The sequence below is a fragment of the Macaca fascicularis genome, chromosome 11 (assembly GCF_037993035.2).
Source record: "Macaca fascicularis isolate 582-1 chromosome 11, T2T-MFA8v1.1".
Classification (NCBI taxonomy): Eukaryota; Metazoa; Chordata; class Mammalia; order Primates; family Cercopithecidae; genus Macaca; species Macaca fascicularis.
In genome coordinates, this window is record NC_088385.1 from 49,896,283 (window position 1) to 49,913,477 (window position 17,195).

The window sequence follows — 17,195 nt, forward strand, 5'->3', positions numbered from 1 at the left end:
AGTTGTGAAAGCAGTAAAGTGTGCAAATTACTAGAAAAATTTCCTACTGATAAACTATGCAAATGAAACACCAAGTGAATGGATATATTCTTTTGTGTCATTAGTCAGTTGATTAAACTCTCCTGAAATGCAAGCTGGTATGACTGAGCCCACCTTTCAAGACTCCAGAGAATATTTATACAGCCAAGCCAAGACAGCAAATGCATATTCTCCGCACATAGTTTTTAAAAGCCTGAAGGCTTTCGGTTATCCATGCAAGGACCCAAGATTACCGCTGATCTATATTATATCTACATTATTCTGTACTTTCTATAATATCATTTGAATTCCAAAGCAGAACCTGGGAAGAAAGGGGTGTTGAACTGCTCAGTATGCAAAGCAATAATAAATGAGTTTTCCAGACCACAGTTCTAAGGAGGAAACCTGTTGGAAAAGAAAGAGGCAGGGATTTCAAGTACTTGTTTGCTTTCTTTTTTAACTTGGCTTTTCCACGCTCCTTTTTCTAAGTTACCATTTGCACATACAAATCACTTCGGTTTATTTTTAAAACCCACACAGGCAGACATTGTTTTGTTGTGGTTACATCCTATTCAGTAGATTCCCCAAACCTCCTATTGTGAGAGGAAATGAAGGCTGGTGGGATCTTTAAGGGGCCTCTCAGGACAGGTGGTTCCTTTCATTTCATGCCTGTAATTGCTGCGATTCAACCCCAAGCTTATTGCCAAATGTCCCTCACTATCCGTCCCAAGATACATTAAAGAAGATTGGTCTCACAAATGGAGCCAAGGTTGAATTTTTATTGACAAGTGATAGGACAAAATAACTTTCCCCTCTTGTCTGAAGCTCTTTCAGCTGCATCAATATGCTGCCTCGCTGAAGTAGTCCTACAAACAGGAGAGCCAGGGCACTTTATGAAACTCAACAAGACGTCAAGATGGATTAGATCCCAAGGTTTCCAAATGAATTTTTTCAGGTGCATATACCTGGAGAATGTTACATTTTCCAGCCATGTGGCAGATTCTAGTCTCAAACAATTATGTGCATTTGTGCCTGTGTTGGCCCAGAATGTTCTTCCCGCAGCCCGAATGCTTGCCTGCTAAGGAAACACGTACGCTTCTAAGACTGGGCTAAAAGTCTCCTCATGCTTGCCTGCTAAGGAAACACGTACGCTTCTAAGACTGGGCTAAAAGTCTCCTCAGCTTCGATTCCCTTCTCCCAAAGGATAGAAGATTGTCTTTCTTCTTGCCACCTGTGTAGCTATTATTAGATTATAGTGTTAACTGCTGAACAAGCCTGACTCCAGATGAAATTAGACTGTGAGCTCCATGAAGATGGAGACATTCTTGTCATGTTTGCATCCCTGTACACAGCATACAGTGGAGTTGAAGATGTACTGAAGGAGCTGAAGAAGCATGGTCTGACCATGTGTCCAAATTGGGATTCAGAAAACCAGATCACTCTAATGCTAGTTCAGAGCTCTTCCTCTGATGATACATTTTCTGATGATAACATTGCTACTTAATGTTATTGAGTACAAACTAGCAGACCCTAAAACAGGGATTTAACCACTTCAAAACTGGAGGTGTTTATCAGAAACAGAAGATAAAACTAATAACTAAAAAAAGTGATCTGGGAAAGAGGGAATAATATTACCAGACAAAAGATAGAAATATGAAAATGTTAAAATAAACTTGCTATCAGTTCTACACTGTCATTTTCAGAATATTTTTCAAGGCTAACAGATTTCCCACCTTCCTTCATTCACTTTTGAGCAGTATGTCTGCAACCTCCCTAGAAAATGATTAAAGTTGTGGGTTATGTGGGAGAGATCAGTCCATTCTTCTTTGAAGTAGTGTGGCTTAATAACCAGTATGAGATACTGCTACCCTTGCACTCTGGTCTCTCTGAGGCCTAGAGTTAGGTATGATCTTAAAAATTTAACAACTGGAAATCAAAATTTACTATAGAATCAATTGACAAATAATTTTTAAAAATACTTCCTTTTATTCTCCAATAAACTAAGATATAGATAAGATAGAGCTGTTTAGCAGGTGATATGTTGTAATGCCAATAGTTCATAAAATCATTCTAATGAATTTCAAACTATTTGTTGAATTTTGGGAATTATTAGTGTCCTCTCTTTTTGATGTTCCTGTCATTAGTTTAAAAGGGGCCCCTATCTGAACATGATAAGACATAGGAAACCTGACTTTTTTCCCACTGGATTAATAGTCATTAGGTTCATGCTGGTAGTTGTGCATCACAAAATGACTTTCCATCAATGATGGACCACATATAGGACAGTGGTCCCATAAAATTAGTTCAACCATTGTGGAAAACAATGTGGTGATTCCTCAAAGACCTAAAAACAGAACTGCCATTCAACCCAACATCTCATTACTGGGCATATACTCAGAGGAATACAAATCATTCTATCATAAAGATATATTCATGTGTGTGTTCATTGCAGCACTATTCATAATAGCGAAGACATGGAATCAACCTAAATGCCCATCAATGGTAGACTGGATAAGGAAAATGTGATATATATATACACGATGGAATACTATGCAGCTGTAAAAAAGACCAAGATCATGTCCTTTATAGGAACATGGATGGAGCTGCAGGCCATTATCCTCAGCAAACTAACGCAAGAACAGAAAGCCAAATACCACATGTTCTCACTTATAAGTGGGAGATAAATGATGAGAACACATGGACATGTTGAGGGAAACAACACAATGGGGCCTATCAGAGCATGGAGGTTGAGAGGAGGGAGAGGATCAGGAAAAATAACTAATGGGTACTCGGCTTAATACCTGGGTAATTAATCTGTACAACAAACCCCATGACACAAGTTTATTATATAACAAACCTGCACATGTACCCCTGAACTTAAAATAAGTTAAAAAGACTATAACAGCATATTTTTACTGTACTTTTTCTATGTTCAGGTATGTTTAGATACACAGGTACTTACCGTTGTGTTAACAATTGCCTGTGGTGTTCAGTACAGTAACATGCTATATAGGTTTGTAACCTAGGAGCACCAGGCTAGACCACACAGCCTAGGTGTGCCGTAGGCTACACAATCTAGGTTTATGTAAGGACATTCTATGATGTTTGCACAATAAAGAAATCATCTAATAATGCATTTTTTAGAATGTATCCTTGTTGTTAGGTGACAAATGGCTATATTTTGTTGTCGTCAGCGAGAGGCAGGGCGTGCTGAGTGTAGATCCAGACAGCTTACTCCTTGACCACATCAGCATTACTGTTTTTCTGTTTGTTTTGTTTCGTTTTGTCTTGTTTTTTTGAGACAGTCTCGGTCTGTCACCCAGGCTGGATTGCAGTGGCGCGATCTTGGCTCACTGCAACCCCCGCCTCCCAGATTCAAGTGATTACGCTGCCTCAGCCTCCTAAGTAGCTGGGATTACAGGCGCCCACCATCATGTCCAGCTAATTTTTGTATTTTTAGTAGAGATGAGGTTTCACATGTTGGCCAGATTGGTCTGGAACTCCTGACCTCAGGTGATCCACCAGCCTCGGCCTCCCAAAGTGCTGGGATTACAGGTGTGAGCCACCGTGCCTGGCCAGTATTGCTGTTATTACTACCATCAACTCTGTCACATGCCTATTAATCCTGAGCACCTCTGGATCTAGAGAGGAGCACTAGAGATGCCTATGCCACTTCCTATCTCAGACAAGTCTGCAGCTTCCAAGGGCCCCCCTCACCTGCAGGCAACACTACCAGGGCTCATTATGCATTTCATTAGGTGACAAGTGGGCTCAATGTCTTAAACCATTTACCATCTGGTGCAGAAGCTCTGCATTTCAGTATTTCTAATGAGTGATATGTTTGTTTGTAGCAGTGGCTCTTACGAACTGAATATCAGTCCTACCTAGAATGCTGTGGTCATTATCGACAAAATAAAGAATGAAAGTCAATTTCTCTTCAATCAGCTGAATAATCATCTAGAGCCTGTATCATAATTTCTACAAACTTAGTTTTGACACTTAGGAACATGAAGTCAGAGAGAGAAACAGAAAAGTATTCATACTGTCCAAATTTCATGATTTTTTTTAAACATGAGCACTTAGTAAAAATCAAGCACTGGGTATATTTTATCTCATTCCATCCTTATATTAACTCTGTATTGAGATGTTATCATCAGGTCATAGGTGTGAAAGGTGAAGCACAGAGAAATTAAGTAAATTGTCCAAAGTCTAGCACTTGAAGTAGTGAAGACAGAATTCAAATCCTCACCATATGTCTTCAGAATCTATTCTTTCAATCACCATGCTATCTGTCTTCCTAATAAATCAATGATTGATGTATTTTCTCTAAATGACCAGCCTCGGGTAGTGAAATAAATACTAATTTGGTTTGAATTCTGGTTTCTTTACTTATTAACTGAACTTTCAGCAAAATTATTTTATCACTATAACCCTTATTTTTTTTACCTCTAAATTGAAAACAGTATAACCTTCCTTGATATAGTTAAGAGTTAAATAACACAATAAATATAAAATTATTACTATTGTACTTGGAACATAATAATCCTTTGATGAATATCAATTTTGCACTAAACAATACCTGTCATTAGCATTATGAGGGCAACTACCACACCGAGTTTATCCTCATAAGTGAAGTGATAGTGTTATTAGCTATCTACTACATACATAATCCTCATCATGTGGCAGATGCTGTTCTAACTCTTTTACTTACATGAATTCATTCAATTCTCTGAACCACCTTCAATATACATTAGATTAGGGTTATTGCTATTCCTGTTTTTCAGGTGAAGAAACAAGGGCAAGAAAATCAGGTAACTTGCTCAAGGTCATTCGTAAACACACAAGTGGTGGAACCTGGATTTTAACCCAGGCCAGAGTTTGTGATCTCAACCACTGTTCACTCTTAACATACTAAAGTTTCAATAAATATTTGTAGAAAGAATGTGTAATTCCTGAAATTCCACACTTATTGTTCTTTTTGTTACCCTTAAACTTTCTGATCCCTGAGAAATATGAACCCTAATGATAGACCACTATAATTTCTTCACTTCAACTTTTATGAATTTGTTTATTGGTCCTACAAGGTTAACAGGTTTTGATAAAAGGGAAAAAAAATATAAACAGCAACAAAAAATGGTTAGAGGAAAGATTCACTTAAGAAGCTATGCTAAGCTGGGTATGGTGGCTCATACCTGTAACCCAGCAATTTGGGAGACTGAGAGGCTGAAGCGGGAAGATTGCTTGAGTCCAGGATTTCAAGACCAGCCTGGGAGACATAGTAAGATCCAATCTTTACAAAAAATTTAAAAATTAGGTGGTCATGGTGGTTCATGCCTGTTGCCTCAGCTACTTGGGAGGCTGAGGTGAGAAGATTGCCTGAGCTGGGATCATACCACTGCACTCCAGCCTGGGCAACAGAGTGGGGCCCTGTTTCAGAAGCAGACTAAGAAACAAGAAATAGAAGGTGAAGGAGAAGGAGGAAGGGGAGGAGGGGGTAGTGGGAGGGAGATGGAGAGAGAGAGGGAGAGGGCGAAGAAGGAGAGGGAGAAGAAAGAGAAGAAGAGGAAGAGGAGGAAGAAGAAGAAGAAGAAGAAGAAGAAGAAGAAGAAGAAGAAGAAGAAGAAGAAGAAGAAGAAGAAGAAGAAGCAGAAGAAGCTGTGCTAAACATGAGACTCTAAATTAAGTTTTCAATTTTATCAGCCCCTGAAAATCTAATACTTACTATTAGGGCTGAGATATAATCATCCTAATTTTAAAAATCATTTTTTTCTAGGATTGGAAGAAAAGGTCACAATGATATTTCTTCTAGAACATTTATAAAGGTTTTCAACAGATGGACAAAATAAAATCCAGAGCAAAATACTTCAATCACAATTTATCTTTTGGGTTGGATTGTCTCAAAAATGCATAAAACAACAATAGTTTAAAAAACCTTATGTGCAACTTAGAAAAAGATAATTCTCTTCGATAAAAGATATTTTTGAATACTTTATTTAGGTTGCCTTTCAATCTACTCTCAGTTTAGAATTTGTTCATAAATCATCATTTAAGTAGACCTTCTGAAAACTGTTAGTGATACAAATACTAATAATTTGTATCTTAATGATAAAAGCATATTATTTAATCTATTATAGATTTTGAGGGTTCACAGAAAAGTACAAGTCTAAAACAAACTTCTAAATAAGTTAGATGATTTTTAAGAGATATAACTTTCTTAGTTAGGTTTTTTTTTTTTAACTTTATTGATGCCATCATGAAATAACCCCGTGCAATAAGTTTGCCACTAAGTTTTCGCACATTTACTGTGTTGGGAAACCATGAACCTGACAAATTGGAAACAGGTTTAACTATATCATTCTCTCCAGTGGTAAGAATTCCTTTCAGACTTGAGAAATGGCCTAATTGGCCAAAATTACATAAGTAAGAATTTCTGAAGCTAGTTAGCTCTTGTACCCAAGGCCATCTCAATTTGATGCCTGTGATATTAACCACTACACATACAACCAAGTATCAGACTATCCAAAAGGCATTTTGTGGAAAAGGGAAGGACTTGTAGACTATCAAGCCTTGACATACCAATCCCTTGAAAGCTGGCACACATCAGTTTTGATGCTAAAATTCTTCAGGACACAGTACGACGTGCTCATTTTTTAGTTCTAATCTTGCAGTCTTGATTGAAGGATAACCACTATGGACTTGTTTGAGAGTTAACAATTAGAAACCAAGTGATATGGTTTGGTTGTGTCCCCAGCCAAACCTTGATTTGTACCTCCCATAATTCCCACATGTCATGGGAGGGACCTGGTGGGAGGTAACTGAATCGTGAGGGCAGGTCTTTCCCATGCAGTTCTTGTGATGGTGAACAAGTCTCATGAGATCTGATGGCTTTATAAAAGGGAGTTTCCCTGCACATGCTCTCTCTCTTGCCTGCCACCACATAAGATGTGACTTTGCTCCTCCCCATGATTGTGAGGCCTCCCCAGGCACTTGGAATTGTTAGCCTGTTAAACCTCTTTTTCTTTATAAATTACCCAGTCTCTGGTATGTCTTTATTGGTAGTATGAGAACAGACTAATACACCAGGATACAACCAATGTTAAGCTTAAACATTCTCAAGTGGGAAATTCAGAAGTCATTTAGAAAGACAATAAACTATATATTGGTAAGACTACGAACTCTGGAGTCAGGCAGCCTGGGATGACTCCTGCCTCTGTCTTTATTTAACTCCCTCTTAAATTTCCCTATCATTAAAGGACTGTTGTAAAGATAAAATGCAGTAATGTAAAGTGTTTAGTGCAGTGCCTAGCAAAACATAATCTCCCCTCGAAATCTCCCATTTTTCAGCTGTTTGACATTGGGCAATTAACTTACTTCTATGTGCCTTAATTTTAATTCTGATATAAAAACATGAAAAATAATACAAATTTTGAAGAGTTGTTAACAGAATTAGAAAACTCATGTAAAATTTCTGACATTTAGAATTAATTAATGGTAATTGTGATTAATATTAAGTAAATCTCAATTCTGTAACATATTATTAAACTAAATTTGGCTTAAGGTTGCCCTCTGTACCCTCAATCCCTTTCTAATGAACTACAACCTATGTTAGTAGGTAGACAAACTAAAAGCCTAATTTAGTAGTATAGTATATTTTTTGTAACATCTTTATCTTAGCCAACCACAGCAGCTGATCATCAGCCAATCACAGGCTGGTAAGTGATCAGATCATGCCCCAATAAGGCAAATGCAGAACTGTAACCAGTGAAGCTCATTCTGTACCTGCTTTCCAATTTCGGTCTATAACTGCAGCCTGCCTATATTGTCAAGTGGTGATCTCTGAACCTCTTCTGGTTCCTGTAAAAGTATTTTCAAATTTTCACATTTTAGAAGAAACAAACACCCTTCTTCTGGGTTCTGAGCTAGTCAAGCAGAACCCTTAATTATTTGAAAAGCAATTTGTATATTTCTGTATTCTGGATGTTCCTTTTGACCCTTTCAAATTCTTTTTCTTGTTTTTTGTCCCTCTGATCTTTGGTCAATAGTGCAATGATTTGCATCTTTGTCCCAGTAAAGGAGGATTTCTTGAAGTCCCTCTTGTCTTCTGTTGGTTTTCCTTTTACTAACTACAATGCCATCTGTCAATCAACACCATCTAAGCATGAGAAACTATTTTTAAAAGCTTGCTATTCTATTGTAGATTACAGAAAAAATATTTAAAAATTGACATAAAGATAAAAGCTTACATACGTTCCCCCCAAATTTAAGCAAACAAAAAATGTAGGCTGCCCTCTCTAACTTCAGGTTCTACATTCATGGATTCAACCAACTGAGGACCTAAAATATTTTGGAAAAAACCCATAAAAATAACAACAATCAAATACAAATAAACAATACAATGAACAACTATTTACTATTTATAGTATTTATGTTATACAAAGTATTATAAGTAATCTACAGATGATTTAAAGAATATGGAAGGTGCATAGTTATATGTAAATACAACACCATTTTATATCAGAACTTGAATTTCATATATGAATTTTGGTGTCCTCTGGGGTGGGGAATAAATTTCCCACAGATGCTGCACGATGACTGTAGATGCAAACAGCAAGCTGGTGTGGTTTCATATTCAGTCTCAAAGTCATCATAAGATGACCACAGCAGATCCTTTGTGTTCATCCCACAAGAGTATTTCCTACATGAAAAAGTTCTTAGATCCACTTGGGTTGGGACTTTGTTGATTAGTTTGATTTGCATGCTCATCTATGAACCTGTGCTAGAAGAGGATAGACCTTGCTCATTGGTTTAGGCCTAGGTTACAACTCCATTTCTTAACTGCACAATGGGACCCATCAAACCTCCTGGTCAGAGAATACAAAAGAGTTGGATCCCTAAACTAAAATCTGGGGTGATGGACAGAATGAGGAATAAGGACCTCGGGATGGTCAATAATCAATGTTTGTCACTGAGCATTCATATTACTTTACCAAATTAGTTCACACTCCTCTCTATGACTGGATGGCAAAGTTACCATCACAGCCTGTATCAGTCCATTCTCAAGCTGCTAATAAAGACATACCTGACACTGGGTAATTTATAAAGGAAAAAGAGGTTTAATGGATTCACAGTTCCACATGGCTATGGAGGTTTCACAATCATGGTGGAAGGTGAAGGAAAAGCAAAGGCACATCTTACACGGTGGCAATCAAGAGGGCTTGTGCAGGGGAACAGCCCTTTATAAAACCATCAGATCTCATGAGACTTATTCCCTATCACAAGAACAGCACAGGAAAATCCTGCCCCCATGATTCAATTACCTCCCACTAGGTCTCTACCATGACATGTGGGGATCATGGGAGCAAAAATTCAAGAAGAGATTTGGGTGGGGACACAGCCAAAGCATATCACAGCCCCTGACAGGCAATAGACATCCAAGCAGTGCACCTACAGGCTTTGTTCTCAACATAGCAGACAAAGTGATCTTGTAAGGGTTAGGCTTTGTCAATCCTAGTGTCTTTCTAGTTCATGCTAAGTAATAACCAAATGTTTTACAATAACAAAAGGGCCCTTCAGATCCTGGTCTCCCCATTACCTCTCTGTCCTTATCACCTACTACCTCTTTATCACAATCTCTGCTCCAACCATGCTGGCCTCCCCATGGATTCTCCACAACTGTGGGTGTCCCTCTGCCTGGAGCACTCCCCACTCAGACAGGCATTAGTTCCCTCAGGTCCCTGAGGTAGTTCCCTTCTCTTCCCTCAGGAAGTTACTCAAATTCACCTCAGTCAATCCTTCCCTTGCCAACCTGTCTCACTTGTATCCAGCCTTCCCATGATATCCTATTTCTTCTTCCCTGTTTGATTTTTCTCCATAGCATTTATCATCATCTAAAATACCTACATTAAATATTATTTTTTTCTTTTTTTTCTCGTCACTAGAATATAAGTGATATGAGGTCAGAGGTTTTGGCTGTATCCCCAGAATACTTCATGACTGTATCCCCAGAACCATAACAGTGGGTGCTCAATAAATAACTGTGAAAAGAATGAATGATAGGTCGAGTGGGGTGGAGGCTGCAATCCCAGTACTTTGGGAGGCTGAGGCAGCAGATCGCCTGAGGCCAGGAATTTGAGAGCAGCCTGGGTAACATGGTGAAACCCCATCTCTATCAAAAATTACAAAAATTAGCTGGGCGTGGTGGCACACACCTGTAGTTCCAGCTACTCAGGAGGCTGAAATGGGAAGATAGTTTGAGCCCAGGAGGTCAAGGCTGCAGTGAGCCGAGATGATGCCACTGCACTCCAGCCTGGCAACAGAGCCAGATCCTGTCTCAAAAGAGAAAAGAAAAGAAAAGAAAAGAAAAGAAAAGAAAAGAAAAGAAAAGAAAAGAAAAGAAAAGAAAAGAAAAGAAAAGAAAAGGAAAGGAAAGAAAAGAAAAGGAAAGGAAAGGAAAGGAAAGGAAAGGAAAGGAAAGGAAAGGAAAGGAAAGGAAAAAAGAAAAAAGTGAAAGGAAAGGAAAGGAAGAAAGAGAGAGAGAAAGAAAGAAGAGAGAAGGAAGGAAAGAAGGAAGGAAGGAAGGAAAGAAAGAAAGAAAGAAAGAAAGAAAGAAAGAAAGAAAGAAAGAAAGAAAGAAAGAGAAAGAGAAGGAAGGAAGAATGGAAGGAAGGAGAGAGAAAGAAGAAAGAAAGAAGGAAGGAAGGAAAGAAAGAAAGAAGAAAGAAAGAAAGAGAAAGAAAGAAAGAAAGAAAGAAAGAAAGAAAGAAAGAAAGAAAGAAAGAAAGAAAGAAAGAAAGGGAAAGAAAGAAAGAAGAGTAAGAGAGAAAGAGAGAAGGAGAGGAAGAGAAAGAGGGGAAGGGAAGGGAAGGGAACGAGGAATAAGGAAAGGGAAGGGAGCGAGGAATAAGGGGAGGGGAGGAGAGGGGAGAAGGAAGGAAGGAAGAAGGAATGACGGAAGGAAGGAAGGGAGGGAGGGAGGAAGGAAGGAAGGAAAGAAGGAAAGAAGGAAGGAAGGAAGCAAAGGAGGAAGGAAGGAAGGGCCAATTCTCTTATTCATCCTCCAGGCCTCAGGTGGGCAAGTCTCCCTAGCCCTCCATACCCCAGGAAAGGGGACGTGCACCTGCTCTGTATTCCAGTAGCTCTTTCTCCATCACTCTGGGCTTCATCACGTAGGTACTATTAACCTCATTCTTATTTCCCCAATGCTCAGCACAGAGGATACACTCAGTAAAAATATACATAAAGTTGAGTGAATAATGAATGTCTACAGTATGGCATTAACAGTGAATTCTCAGAAAGATTTCAGGAAATCTTACATTGTATCAAATTGTCAGTTATCCCAGAGAGAAAAATAGGTTAACATAAAATGAAGCTTTTTTTATGTCAGTTTTGCAGGGCTACTATATCATCCCACTCATGAGAAGTTAAGTGTATACCCTGATGAGCCCCTGTTCTAAACCAAAGCATACCCTCAAACTTTCTTCAGTCATTTGAGTTTTCTATTTTCCTTTCAATGCCCATGACCCAATACACTCACACACCCTACGTGATACAGTTTGTCATCGAATGCAGCATATTAAAGTAATATATTCATTCACATGTGCATACAGGCATGAATTATGAGACTTCTGAGACTCTGTTCTGCTCACAAAGTTTTCTATGGGTTGGAATAAGAGGCAGAAGCTTGAGCTAACCCAAGAGTGGGTGGGAGGGAGGAGCCCAGAGGTGATGCAGCTCCTGGGGCCCCACTCTGGCCCCAGCACACCTGGCTGTTCTGCCAGTGTGACTCACTATGAAGACCCCTCAGAAGACTTGGCTGACATTACTTCCTGCCCCAGTCAGACTTGGCTCCACAACTAGAACAGGCCACGGCCTGCAAAAGAGACCATGAGTCAATTCAACAGTGAGGAGCTGGGGAAGAGAGAGGAAATAAGGCAAGAACTGAAACTGTCTGTTAAAGCAACATTCATTCCTCATAAATGTCATCCTTTATACTCATCCTTTAGCTCATCTGGAAGTCTTGTGAACGGTTTGAAATTCTAAAAATGATTTTCTGTTCTAGCTACTCTTCTACACCCAATGTGTGATCCAGAATAATTTTAAAGTTCTAACAATTGTGAATCTAAAGATGTTAGAGTAACAAAACTTCCAAAAAAGAGAGTTCAAAATAATCTGAAACAATTGGTCTCATCTACAAAAACTATTATATATGAGTGGTTTGAACATAATTTGTTTGATTGATATTTGACTTAAGTTTTTATTGGGAAAAATACATTTATAAATGTCAAATGAATTGGTACAAAAGCCAGATACAAATGGAATTAAACCAAGAAACAAATAGGTAGCACAGGACATCAGACTCTAATACTGAATTTTAGGCCTTTTAGGTAATATTTATTTTTTAAAATTCCAGTACTACTGTACATCAAGTATTGTGAAACTCCCTGATTTTCACAGATACTAGTAATAATACAACTAATATTGAGTACATACTATACACCAAGCCAGATATTCTATGTTGTTGTAGATAACTCATTGAATCCTCATGACAACTCTATCATGTAGACATTATCATTATTCCCATTTATACAACTGAGCAGACTGAGACACAGAGAGTTTAAGTGGCTGTCTGTAGTCACATGGTTAACAACCTGCAGAACCAGGATTTAAATTCATGCTGCCTGACTCCACATCATTAGCCATCAACTGCAATTCTTCTCGGTGACTAAAAGTCATTCTTAGCAATCACTGAGTTCTTCTAGCCTGCAGGCTAAGTCATTCTTGGATTGATAGTAGAGGATACTGCTTAAACACTCAAGGTATAACCTCCACTTGCTGGAGGGAGCTGAAACCCAATAGATTTCTGCCAGCTGGAAGTTATGTTGGACCAACTATATTTTCTACCCCAATTCCCATTCTCCATTAACTTTTTACCTTTAAGTGGTTCTTGGTCTTGGCTCATACTCATACTACTGACTATAACTTTTATTCTATTTGGCCCTTGGATTCTCCTGTCATCTCGGAAAAATGACTTTACTTCACACTTCCAACATGGCTTACCTCTCAGAATAGGTTAAGGATTTGCTTTTATGGTACAAACCTAGGATTACCCTGATTTTTATTTCTCTCTTTTCTGCAGCTGGAATATGACAATTGCTAATATTTACATTGATTCTGGAAGACTAGAGTCAATTTAAATATTGGCAATTCCATAAACAAGTACACTACATACAACAGTGTATAATGTCTTGAAGACACATTTTTTTAACTTTTATTTTAGGTTCAGGGGGTGTATGTGCAGATTTGTTATACAGGTAAATTACATGTCATGGGAGTTTAGTGTACAGATTATTTCATTACCCAGGTAATAAGCATAGTACCTGATACGTAGCTTTTCTTCTCTTTTTTTTTTTTTTTTTTTTTTTGTGAGACCACTCTGTCACTCAGGCTGGAGTACAGTGGTGTGAGCTCAGCTCACTGTAACCTCCACCCCTGGGTTCAAACAAGTCTCCTGCCTCAGCCTCCTGAGTAGCTGGGATTACAGGCATGTACCACCATGCCTGGCTAATTTTTGTATTTTTAGTAGAGATGGGGTTTCACCGTGTTCACCCGGCTAGTCAGGAACTCCTGACCTCAGGTGATCTGCCCACCTCGGTTTCCCAAAGTGCTGGGATTAAGGAACGAGCCACCGTGCCTGGCCCCCAATAGGTAGTTTCTTGATCATTGCCCTCCTCCTACCCTCTGCCTTCAAGTAGGTCCCAGTCTATTGTTCCTTTCTTTGTGTCCATGTATAGTCAATGTTTAGCTCTCACTTATAAGTGAGAATATGTAGTATTTGGTTTCCTGTTCCTGCATTAGTTCACTTAGGATAAGAGCCTCCAGCAACACCCATTTTGCTGAAAAGGGCATAACCTCATTCATGTTTTATGGCTGCATACTGTTCCATGGTATATATGTACCACATTTTCTTTATCCAGTATACCATTGATGGGCATTTTGGTTGATTCCGTGTCACTGCTATTGTAAACAGTGCTACCGTGAACGTATGTGTACATGTGCCTTTATGGTAGAACAATTTATATTCCTTTGGGTATATACTCAATGATGGGATTTCTGGGTCTAATGGTAGCTCTGTTTTAGTGCTTTGAGAAATCATCAAACTCCTTTTCACAGTGGCTGGACTAATTTACATTCTCACCAGCAGTGTATAAGCATTCCAGTCCGGGCATGGTGGTTCACACCTATAATCTCAGCACTTTGGGAAGCCAAGCCGGGTGGATTACCTGAGGTCAGGAGTTCGAGATCAGCGTGGCCAACATGGTGAAACCTCATCTCTATTAAAAATGCAAAAATTAGCCGGGTGTGGTGGCACACGACTGTAATCCCAGCTACACGGGAGGCTGAAGCAGGAGAATTGCTTGAACCCAGGAGGCAGAGATTGCAGCGAGCCAAGATCATGCCACTGCATTCCATCCTGGGGACAGAGCAAGACTATGTCTAAACAAACAAACAAACAAACAAATAAAAAAAATAAATAAGCATTCCCTCTTCTCCCCAACCTCACCAGCATCTGTTTTTTTAATAATAGTCATTCTGACTGGTGTGAGATGATATTTCATTGTGGTTTTCATTTGCATTTCTCCAGTGATTAGCGATGTTGATCACTTTTTCATATGCTTATTGGCCAGATATATGTCTTCTTTTGAAAAGTGTCTATTCATGTCCTTTGTCCACTTTTTAATGGGATTGTTAGTTTTTTGTTGAAGACACATTCCCCCCCCCCCCCCCCCCATGGGCCTTGACCAAGATTGCTTACCTTTAAGAACATTCCAAGTAAAAAGACCTTACAACATCTTCTCAAAATGACTGCATGCATCCTTAGGCTCTTCTCAAATCTTCCGTAAAAGTTACAATTCTGCACCAGATATTTGCAACATACAACTTGGCATGCTACTCTTGGCTTTTTAAGCTTAGTTGACTTGTAAGCTACAGACTTATTCAGATGTTGCTACCATACATCATCCTAAAGCAGCAGAGAATGTTGAAGAAGATTAGGTAGCCATCACTGTAACCCTTCTTTATATCCTAGCTCCAATTTCATGAGCAGTAGCACCATGAGCTACCAAACAGGGAGGGGATATCCCACTCATTGGTTTCTATCTAGGCCTACCTGAAAACTTAAAAGAAAAATAATTTGCTTTTGAAATTAATTCGACAATATTTGTTAAGGATAAATTATGCACTAGGTAGTGTGGTAGGCTGTGAGGATTAAAATAATAATAATAATGGTTAATTTTTTACCTCTTTTCATGCGAAGATCTATGCTAAGCACTAAAAATGTAATTCATCCCTTCAACAACATTATGAGATAAAGCCTGTTAATATCCCCATTTTATAGATGAGAAAATTGAGGTACAGTAAAGTGATTTGTCCCAGATCAGATAGCTAATATAGAGAGGAGCTGGATCCTAATTCTGACTTTAGTCTGAATCCAGAGTCCTTACTTTAAACCATTCCACGCCCACATGTATTTATAGAATACATCAGATGTGCAAATAAATAATTTTAGTATTGTTTGTGTTTATTCTTCATCCGCACATCTTTTAAGTCCCTCTTTGGTAGATACTCTTCAGCTCCATCAGTATGGTTGGGTTTCAAGGGTTCTGCTATACGCTGTGCAGAGTTCAGCCAAGCTCACGTGCCGCTCCACACCAAACAGTACTAGAGGCATTCCTGCTAGGTCGTTACAAAGCAGCAAACTATTAGAAACATCTTGTCCATGACCGTGGGACATAAACATTTTATTATAACGTTTGATGACTAGAGGCACAAAGTGAAAGAAACCATGGCTGTTATTTGTTGATTTACGACTTCTGCTTCAAGTTGTCCCACCTTTCCAGACCTAACCAATGTTCATCTTTTCATCTTCCATATGTTGATTGATGTCTCGTGTCTCTCTAAAATGTATAAAACCAAGCTGTGCCCTGACCACCTTAGGCACATGTCACAACCTCCTGAGGCTGTGTCACAGGTTTGTGTGCTCAATCTTACAAAACAAACTTTCTGGCCGGGTGCAGTGACTCATGCCTGTAATCCCAGAATTTTGGGAGGCTGAGGCGGGAGGATCACTTGACATCAGAAGTTCAAGACCAGCCTGGTCAACATGGTGAAACCCCATCTCTACTAAAAATACAAAAATTAGCCAGGTGTGCTGGCATGTGCCTATAATCCCAGCTACTCTACTCGGGAGGCTGAGGTAGGAGAATCACTTGAACCTGGGAGGCAGATGCTGTAGTGAGCCGAGATCGCGCCGCTGCACTCCAGCCTGGTTGACAGAGTGAGACTCCGGCTAAGTAAACATAAAAATAAAAATTAAAAAATGAACTTTCTAAATTAACTGAGACCTGTCGCAGATATTCAGGTTCACAAATATATGGCCTGAAACCTGTCAAGTCTCAGAGTAAAATTTGCAAATGAACTCATAATGATTTTCACTTTTCTTTGATAGTGAAGTAATACTCAACAGTGTACAAAAAAATCTGTCCGTAACTAAACTCAAAGTAGTAAAAGCTACGCAGCTTTAATTGCAAAAAGAAACAAGAAACAAGTGATCAGCAACCATCAGGGCTCAGATCAACTTGTAAGATTACTGTACTTTTCCTAAACATAATATGCTATTGAAGGAAAATAGTTTTAAAAAATATTCAATTAAAAAGAAAAGTCTCACATATTAAAGATGTGTTTTGAGAAGCGATATTTCACTCCAGAAAGTGAGATTTATTATGATTATACAAAAATAACGTTTCCTGTCACTAGAGTGGATTTTCATGGTTTTTCCAACTTTCTGAAAATACATAGTATTAGGGCCTAACCAGATGAACTGAACCCCGGAACTGGATCAGACCAGTTGAATTGCTAACATTCCACCCTGCCACCTTAATCTGATAATTCCAATTCTTCATACAAGTATCCTAAACCACATTTAAATTACTACCTGGGGGAGCATTTATATCTGCTAATGACATAAACAGGATGTGTTAGCTGAAATTCTTAAAGGCTTGCATAACTCAACTGGGATTTCTGGCAAGTAGTTGACCAAGCTGTTTGTTTTTAGACATTAGGATCTTCCCGTTTTCTGCTCCCCCTCCTCTTCCTCTTTCTTCAAGGACTTCAAGGACAGG